Source organism: Rhamphochromis sp. 'chilingali' (genome assembly GCF_963969265.1).
Source record: "Rhamphochromis sp. 'chilingali' genome assembly, chromosome: 10".
Taxonomy (NCBI): domain Eukaryota; kingdom Metazoa; phylum Chordata; class Actinopteri; order Cichliformes; family Cichlidae; genus Rhamphochromis; species Rhamphochromis sp. 'chilingali'.
In genome coordinates, this window is record NC_137937.1 from 14,357,414 (window position 1) to 14,367,427 (window position 10,014).

At 47.4% G+C, this 10,014-nt stretch overlaps 2 long non-coding RNA genes across 3 annotated transcripts in view; one reads left to right on the top strand and one right to left on the bottom strand.

Moving 5' to 3' along the window:
- LOC308403693 overlaps positions 1–7,953 on the top strand; it is a 46,004-nt gene extending 38,051 nt beyond the window's left edge. The window contains exon 3 of one of the 2 annotated variants that reach the window (XR_013972957.1): positions 7,686–7,952. This is a non-coding gene — a long non-coding RNA (uncharacterized lncRNA). Of the gene's footprint in view, positions 1–7,685 lie in introns of both variants that reach the window. The other variant, XR_013972958.1, reaches the window with a different exon arrangement.
- A 166-nt stretch (positions 7,954–8,119) lies between these two features.
- Positions 8,120–9,878, bottom strand: LOC308403694. Its single transcript, XR_013972959.1, has 3 exons — positions 9,757–9,878; positions 9,238–9,494; positions 8,120–8,470 (listed from the first exon to the last, which is right to left on the bottom strand). It is a non-coding gene; the product is annotated as an uncharacterized lncRNA (long non-coding RNA).
- Positions 9,879–10,014: the final 136 nt, after the last annotated feature.

The following is a 10,014-nucleotide window of genomic DNA, read 5'->3' on the forward strand; positions in this document are numbered from 1 at the left end:
GCATACATGGAACGCCATAACCAAGTGGCCGGCATAGTGTACAGGAACATCTGTGCCGAGTATAACCTGGAAGTCCCGAGGTCAAAATGGGAGATGCCCCCAAGGGTGGTGGAGAATGACCGAGCTAAGATCCTGTGGGACTTCCAGATACAGACGGACAAAATGGTGGTGGCTAACCAACCGGACATAGTGGTGGTAGACAAACAGAAGAAGACGGCCGTAGTGATCGATGTAGCCGTTCCGAATGACAGCAATATCAGGAAGAAGGAACACGAGAAGCTGGAGAAATACCAAGGGCTCAGAGAAGAGCTCGAGAGGATGTGGAGGGTGAAGGTAACGGTGGTCCCCGTGGTAATCGGAGCACTAGGTGCGGTGACTCCCAAGCTAGGCGAGTGGCTCCAGCAGATCCCGGGAATAACATCGGAGATCTCTGTCCAGAAGAGCGCAGTCCTGGGAACAGCTAAGATACTGCGCAGGACCCTCAAGCTCCCAGGCCTCTGGTAGAGAACCCGAGCTTGAAGGATAAACCGCCCGCAGGGGCGTGCTGGGTGTTTTTATATATATATATATATATATATATTGTGGCGAGCTCAGACAAGGAGGAGACGGAGGTATCGTTTGGTCTTGCTTCCCGTGAGCTAGCCAGGGAGCACAGCCGTTTATTGACATCTGCAGAAGAACACTGCCGCTAGCTAACTGCTCAGCGCGGCAACAGCACAGCAACAACAACAACAACACACAGGGCGCCCTCTGACCCCGGAAGGACACACTGTCGCAGTGAGAGGGCGTCACCCGTCACTATAGCAACATAAACAAAACATAACTGTACAAACAGAACCCCAAACAGCCCTGACCCGCTACATAGCCCCCACCTAAGGGGTCAGTCGTCCCCGACGACCCCATTACCCCACACAAAGTCCTGCAAATGTCCAGGTGCCTTCTGTTGGCGCACCGGCCGGTCACGACCGGCGGGGGAAAAGTCACTCGGGTCAGAACATGGGGTGCCACCACCATCCCCTGCCCCGGCGTCTGCCGGAGCGAGCGATCGGTATGGTGAGAGCCTGTCCCGGTGCAACACCACCATGGGCCCGCTCCTCCTGTTGCAGGCAGTAGCGGCACTCAACGACTACGCAGGGCCGTCTGGAGAGGGCATCAGCATTGCCATGCTGTCGACCTGCCCGATGCTGGATCTCGAAGTCATAGGACTCCAGCCAGCGGGCCACCTGCCCTTCTGGGTGTTTGAAGTTCAGGAGCCAAGTCAGAGATGCATGGTCAGTGCGCAGGAGGAACCGGCAGCCGTGCAGATATGGCTGGAAGTGCCGCACCGCTAGCACTACGGCCAGCAGCTCCCGCCGCGTCACGCAGTAGTTCCTCTCGGCTCGCCCCAAGGCACGACTGAAGTACGCCACCACCCGTTCTCCAGCCTCGTCCTGCTGGGAAAGGACCGCCCTGACTCCTACATTGCTAGCATCAGTGTCTACAATGAAAGGTTGCCGGGCATCGGGGTAGGCCAGGACTGGGGCTCTGGTGAGGGCCTCCTTCAGCTGTGCAAAAGCAGCAGCACAGGCCTCCCCCCAGCCAAACAGCTGTCCCTTGTCAGTCAGGCGGTGGAGGGGGCTGGCCATCGTCACGAACCCCTTGATGAACCAACGGTAGTAGGAGGCTAGGCCCAGGAAGCTCCGCAGTTCTTGGACGTTCGAGGGAGTCGGCCAGTCCCGGACCGCAGCCACTTTTGCGGGGTCAGTGGCGACACCTCGAGCGCTGATCACATGGCCCAAGAACGTGGTCTCTCTCGCCAACAGCCGGCATTTTGCGGGGTTGAGCCGCAGCCCAGCTCGTCGGATGGCACTCAAGACCTCGCTCAGATGAGACAGTGCACTGTCGAAGTCGCCACCGTGCACCAACAGGTCATCCAGGTACACAACGCAGCGGCTACGAGGGATATCCACGAGCACCCTCTCCATCAGCCTCTCAAACGTCGCTGGTGCATTGCAGAGCCCAAATGGCATGACCCTGAACTGCCACAGCCCCTGTCCAATGGTGAATGCAGTCTTAGGTCTTGCGTCAGGGGCTAGCTCCACCTGCCAGTAACCGCTGCGTAGGTCGAGGGAGCTGAACCAACTAGAGCCGGTAACGTAATCTAGGGCGTCGTCGATCTGCGGCAGCGGGTACGAGTCCTTCTTGGTGACTGCATTGAGACGGCGAAAGTCCACGCAGAACCTCGGGCTGCCATCCTTCTTCCCCACCAGAACCACGGGTGCCGCCCATGGGCTATTGGACGGCTCGATCACCCCAGCCGCAGCCATCTCACGGATCTTCTCTTCCGCTACCTGCCGTTTTGAGAGGGGCAGCCGGTGTGGGCGCAGACGGATGGGCTGAGCAGAGCCGGTGTCGATGGTGTGCTGGACCAGACTCGTCTGCCTACAGGGAGTGCAGAATTATTAGGCAAATGAGTATTTTGTCCATATCATCCTCTTCATGCATGTTGTCTTACTCCAAGCTGTATAGGCTGGAAAGCCTACTACCAATTAAGCATATTAGGTGATGTGCATCTCTGTAATGAGAAGGGGTGTGGTCTAATGACATCAACACCCTATATCAGGTGTGTATAATTATTAGGCAACGTCCTTTCCTTTGGCAAAATGGGTCAAAAGAAGGACTTGACAGGCTCAGAAAAGTCAGAAATAGTGCGATATCGTGCAGAGGGATGCAGCAGTCTCAAAATTGCAAAGCTTCTGAAGCGTGATCATCGAACAATCAAGCGTTTCATTCAAAATAGTCAACAGGGTCGCAAGAAGCGTGTGGAAAAACCAAGGAGCAAAATAACTGCCCATGAACTGAGAAAAGTAAAGCGTGCAGCTGCCAAGATGCCACTTGCCACCAGTTTGGCTATATTTCAGAGCTGCAACATCACTGGAGTGCCCAAAAGCACAAGGTGTGCAATACTCAGAGACATGGCCAAGGTAAGAAAGGCTGAAAGACGACCACCACTGAACAAGACACACAAGCTGAAACGTCAAGACTGGGCAAAGAAATATCTCAAGACTAATTTTTCTAAGGTTTTATGGACTGATGAGTGTGAGTCTTGATGGGCCAGATGGATGGGCCCGTGGCTGGATTGGTAAAGGGCAGAGAGCCCCAGTCCGACTCAGACGCCAGCAAGGTGGAGGTGGAGTACTGGTTTGGGCTGGTATCATCAAAGATGAGCTTGTGGGGCCTTTTCGGGTTGAGGATGGAGTCAAGCTCAACTCCCAGTCCTACTGCCAGTTTCTGGAAGACACCTTCTTCAAGCAGTGGTACAGGAAGAAGTCTGCATCCTTTAAGAAAAACATGATTTTCATGCAGGACAATGCTCCATCACACGCGTCCAAGTACTCCACAGCGTGGCTAGCAAGAAAGGGTATAAAAGAAGAAAAACTAATGACATGGCCACCTTGTTCAGCGGATCTGAACCCCATTGAGAACCTGTGGTCCATCATCAAATGTGAGATTTACAAGGAGGGAAAACAGTACACCTCTCTGAACAGTGTCTGGGAGGCTGTGGTTGCTGCTGCACGCAATGTTGATGGTGAACAGATCAAAACACTGACAGAATCCATGGATGGCAGGCTTTTGAGTGTCCTTGCAAAGAAAGGTGGCTATATTGGTCGCTGATTTGTTTTTGTTTTGTTTTTGAATGTCAGAAATGTATATTTGTGAATGTGGAGATGTTATATTGGTTTCACTGGTAAAAATAAATAATTGAAATGGGTATATATTTGTTTTTTGTTAAGTTGCCTAATAATTATGCACAGTAATAGTCACCTGCACACACAGATATCCCCCTAAAATAGCTAAAACTAAAAACAAACTAAAAACTACTTCCAAAACCATTCAGCTTTGATATTACTGAGTTTTTTGGGTTCACTGAGAACATGGTTGTTGTTCAATAATAACATTATTCCTCAAAAATAGAACTTGCCTAATAATTCTGCACTCCCTGTACAGTCTTTGTCACTGGCGGCAAAGATGTCCACATTCACGGTTCGGTTCGGTTCGATACTTTGGTGTCACGGTTCGATATTTTTTCGATACAAAAAAAATGTTCATGCCTTTTTAATTTGTCATTTATTAAAATTATAAATATATATTTTAACTCAAAAGTACAGTTTTTAAATTTAATATTGCTGAAACAAAAGTAATTAAAAAAATTAATATATCTCAGGGCTCTCAAAATTTCAAAATCCCTGGTAGCCCTTCGGGCAGGGACTCTTCAGTTTTTGGTAGCCCAAAATAAATGTAAGTAGCCCGAATAAAAAAGAGAGCAATTTTTTGATTGATGTTTTGTTTCCTTTACAATATTATACTTTAATGTATAATATTGTAAAGGAAACAAAACATTAATCAAAAAATTGTTGAAAAACAAATTACAACATTGTATAAAAATTACAATCATCAACTCAAATACTTGGTTCTAATTGAACAGAAATTTCTATGAACTTGTAAGAACTGTGTAGGACATGAATCAGTCTGTGTCAGATCCTGAATTTGAAATTTCCACTGAAGTCACGGGTAAGAAACAAGTGGAACCAAGATCTAGGCCATTTGCTTTTTGAAGTTTGCAAAGACTGCTAAATTTTGCCAGTGGTAGTTCACTCTTTGCAACATAGTACGCTGTTATAAACAGATTTTTCAGGTTTATTTTTAGTATGTTATTTGCAATTGGTGTTTGTTCTGGGAAAGATATTGCAGACTGAGCAATAATGCATTTCTTGCATTTCTCATGGCTTCTAATGGGGGCCTTTCTTAAAATGACTGGTCCCAGTAACAAAGGCGCTTGTCGACTCAGAAATCGAGAGAAAACCAACAACACACCCGGCAGAACATTATGTTATTTACACGGGTGCACATAAGTGGTCCGCATGTGCGCATTCGCTGTCAAAATAAAAGACGCGCACCAGATAAGAAGTTGCAACGCGCGTTTGCGTCCATATAAAAAGCACTGTTTTTGTCCGCTAGAGTGGGATTTTCACGGCACATTCTGCACCACATCTCTGTGCGTTCATCATTTGTTTGAAGCCAGCTCACCTCCTGCAACCACTTTTCCGAGAATACGCGCTTCTTTTGTGGTTCGGACTCCTTCTGACATTTCTTTGGAGGTGGAGGAACACCAAAGTAATTGCTTAAAGGAGCTTCTTCGACATCTTTAAGAGTTTTAAACAAATGTCTGTCCTCCTCCAGAAAATCTTATGTATGCAAACACGCGTTGCAACTTCATATCTTGTGCGCGTTTTTGGGGTTTTTTTTGACAGCGAATGCGCACCTGCAGACCACTTATGTGCAGCCCCAGTTATATAGCTCGTCATATTGCAGCCACAGAAATTCTTTTGTCCATGAAACCATAAAGCTGCACTTTCTTTTTGCCTTATAGTCTGATTTGTCATAACTTTTCCGTTTTGTGGTAAGCTTTTCTTTGGCTGTCACTTCTTCACCCTGACTTGTCTTATTTGGCTCAGCAGAACTAAAATATATATCCTGCTGCTTTTACACACACACACATAACGGTCAGCGATTCTCTGCGCGATCAACCTCTCATATGTTTAAGCTTGCTGCGGGAGATTTCACTTGTCATGTTTGCATAGTAAGCTAACGATTGATAAGACGATGTCAGAGGAATTGGTGCGCAAATTATCATCACTCACCAATCAGTGCTGTCGCTCTCTATACACAGTTCGCGCGATTGCAAAGTGAAAGCAAAAAACAAGCGCAAATTCAAATGCGATTTCAATATGTCACATATTGACAGTGGCTCACCGATGCCAATGACATAATTACCCAGCTACATTTCCGAAAGAATGCAAAAGCATTGACATATATTTTTCCTTCCTACAATAGCCCGACGGGCAGGGCAGAGATAGATTTTGGTAGCCCGACTGGAAAAATCGCTAGCCCCGGGACATCGGGCTAGCGATTTTGCAAGCCCTGTATCTGATTGAGGAATCACTCATCTTTGGAAAAGAGAGTTTATTACAGAGAAATGTCTCTTTCCAAAATAAAAGCTATACTATACGCTTCTTCTGGGCTATATTCTCAGCAGCATATTGTAGCGGGTCAGGGCTGTTCGGGGTTCTGTTTGTACAGTTATGTTTTGTTTATGTTGCCATAGTGACGGGTGACGCCCTCTCGCTGCGACGGTGTGTCCTTCTGGGGTCAGAGGGCGCCTTGTGTGTTGTTGTTGTTGTTGCTGTGCGGTTGCCGCGCTGAGCAGTTAGCTAGCGGCAGTGTTCTTCTGCAGATGTCAATAAACGGCTGTGCTCCCTGGCTAGCTCACGGGAAGCAAGACCAAACGACACCTCCGTCTCCTCGTTGTCTGAGCTCGCCACATTGGTGTCAGAAGTGGGATGATGGTGGCACCCCATGTTCTGACCCGAGTGACTTTTCCCCCGCCGGTCGTGACCGGCCGGTGCGCCAAAAGAAGGCACCTGGACATTTGCAGGACTTTGTGTGGGGCAATGGGGTCGTCGGGGACGACTGACCCCTTAGGTGGGGGCTGTGTAGCGGGTCAGGGCTGTTCGGGGTTCTGTTTGTACAGTTATGTTTTGTTTATGTTGCCATAGTAACGGGTGACGCCTTCTCGCTGCGACAGTGTGTCCTTCCGGGGTCAGAGGGCGCCCTGTGTGTTGTTGTTGCTGTGCGGTTGCTGCGCTGAGCAGTTAGCTAGCGGCAGTGTTCTTCTGCAGATGTCAATAAACGGCTGTGCTCCCTGGCTAGCTCACGGGAAGCAAGACCAAACGATACCTCCGTCTCCTCCTTGTCTGAGCTCGCCACAATATTAAACATATCAGGTCCCCATAAGGAGAATCATGTGCTAACGGCTGTCTAAATGACTCGGGTAAAGTTTGTAGCATGCATGCTTGTTGTTTTTTGTGCTTCCACTTGTCTTTGCACTAGGATGATGTCGGCGTAAATGTGCAGTCATATTCGTTGTGTTCCCACTAGTGCTGTCAGCGTTAATCTCGTTGAAATGACGTTAACGCCACAACACGGCAAATCTCCGTTAACGAGCTACCCCTGCGTGGGGCTAGACGGCCAACACGTTAACGAGCTAACTGTGCTAACACACTAGTTCCCACCCATGTAATTGAGCATTGCGTGGCACATCCAACATACTGTTTTACTTTAGTCCATGACGCGCTTACCTTCAGGGTCATACCTCACATGAAAACCAAAATAATTCCAAACGCCAGATCTGAATGAGGGTGGGGGAGGTTCAATTTGCCATGTTGCAAGGAGAGCTTAACTTCTGTCTCGCTAGCTTGCCCTGCGCTCTTCCTTCTGACAATGCTGTCTGTGTTGAGCGCTCAGTGGATCTGCGCTGGACAGTGCAGCCTAGGCGGAGTAGTCGAACGCAGATTCACTGAGCGCTCAACACAGACAGCATCGTCAGAAGGAAAGTTGATAAAATAAATTACAAATTTTGTATTGTTCATACATATGCGTACCGAACCGAAAGCACTGTATCGAACGGTTCAATATCGATACGAGTATCGTTGCACCCCTAATATGTATATGTGTGTGTATATATATATATATATATATATATATATGTATATATATGTATGTATGTGTATGTGTGTGTGTGTGTGTGTGTGTGTATAAACTTTGTATTTCAGTTTGTGATGATTGTGTTCTCTTTGTGATTACAGGAGCTGTCCTCACATACCCAGGATCTGAAGCAGACAGATCATCCAACATCTTCACATGTTAACTGCAAAATTAACTGATGAAAACAGTACAAAGGTTAAAGTACCACATGTGCTGTCAGTGAAAGCTGCAGCTCTTTTATTGATAAAGTTAAAGACAAAAAGTCAAAAGGATTAATCACCCCTATAACTGTGTCACTATATATCAGCATTAACAGGACCTCAGTTTGGTGTTTCAGAGAGCTGCTCATCTCAGACCTGCACATCTTCCGTTTTAAACACTCGATGTACTCAGCTGCATGATGAGCACATTTGATTTTCTCTGACACAATTAAATAAAACCTGATGAAGGTCAAAGGTCGTCACTTGTGATCAAACTTGTGATCTGGAATTTTTCACAGTTTTTTGAAGATAGTGTGTTATTTACTATAAAGTAATTCAGAGTTATTCATACTATAGTAACCAGAGAGGATCATATATTTTTAAATATATAACTTTCTACAGGACTGAATATAATATCTTTATGTAAAAGTCCGGAGCCTCTGGGGAGTAACTGAGTATTTATAACATTACACAAACCAAAGGTCTCCATCACAGTGTTCATGAAATGCTGGGTGTATCCATGTCCTGGGGCAGGCCTACGGAGGAGTGCTGAAGATTTCCCTGTGAGTGAGCTGCTTGTGAAGATCATGAGTCCTGCTTGATCAATGCGATGAGCGTCAGTCTTCCTGGTGTTTCTCAAATGAAGCCTCTCTCAGTGGGTCAACAGAACTTCTGGCACAGGACAGCTGTGATGAAAGAAAGGGAAGAAGTTTCTCCAAACCTCTGGACCCCAGAAACCCAGCTTAGTCCTCATGGTCTCCCTCACTAGTTTCTCCCCAGGGTGAATGTAGCTGTTGATATAATATGGACTCTCTGTAAATCGCCTGTATTTGTATAGCGCTTTACTAGTCCCTAAAGACCCCAAAACACTTTACACAACCAGTCATCCACCCATTCACACACTGGTGATGGCAAGCTACATTGTAGCCACAGCCACCCTGGGGCGCACTGACAAAGGCGAGGCTGCCGGACACTAGCGCCACCGGGCCCTCTGACCACCACCAGTAGGCAATGGGTGAAGGGTTTTGCCCAAGGACACAACGACCGAGACTGTCCAAGCTGGGGCTCCTCTCTGTCCAAAATGTGAACATTGGCATCCTCGAAAGAGTGTCCTCCAAGCGCATGGCACAACATAGAAGAGCCACCTCCACAGGACAAGACTCAGCAGTCCATCTGCATCTTAAGGATAAAGGACACTCTTTCGAGGATGCCAATGTTCACATTTTGGACAGAGAGGACAGATGGTTTGAAAGAGGAGTGAAAGAAGCCATCTATGTCCACTGTGAGCGACCTTCTTTGAACAGAGGCGGTGGTTTACGACACCAACTCTCTGCCATCTATAATCCAGTTTTGAGATCCCTTCCCAGACGCCTTAACGCCCACTCACATCCTGGGCCATCTGATCTCAGGAATTCGCATGATAAGGTGGGGCCAGGTTTCACAATGAACTCACCCGAAACTCTGGCTGATTGGGACCCACACCCAGTTTCACACCTTGGCTCAGGCGATTAGAGGATCATCAGGGGATCCTTTTGTCCCTCTGTGGGGGGAAACTCCCACTAGGTTTATATCTGGGACTCTCCACCATTTGACCTTAGAACTGAAGAAGCTTCTCGGATGAGAGGTGAAACGTCTTCAAGTAACTTAAAGAAGTCCAGACGCTTTTCTTTGCAAGCTCCTTTGACTACGATGACCTGGATGACTGAGAACCTTCACAGACAAAGGACAGCATTACATTTTTAATATTAACAGTAACTCTGGGCCTCTGTGGAGTATATAGCTGATCTTATCGCTTTCTAAAAATGGATAACAAAACGTAAGGAGTGCTGAATCCTTCAATAATACAGAGTATTAGAGTATGCTAGCGGCTAATCTAGCAAACGAATTAACAACAGAGTGATTTTAGATGTTGTAGAACTATAAGATGTTAAGCTGTGTGTCTTTTTCATAACAGTGACATGGTTGTATTTACCTTAATCGAACGAGTAGTCAGTCGCAGTAAACCCATCAGCAAATAAACTGGAGCAGACCGGCTACGTAAAAAGTGTAGGGGGGCGTGGTTGAGGTCAGGTCCAGCGGGTGTGTGGGCGGGAGCGTGACACAGTCGCTCCACCTCAAGTCACTACTGCGCAGACTCTGGCTCCAAAAATGCAAGATGGCAGCCTCCATATGCGGGGTATTTTGGCTTCATTTTTGCACAATGGGAGGAGGCGCTGTCGCGTCGTCCATG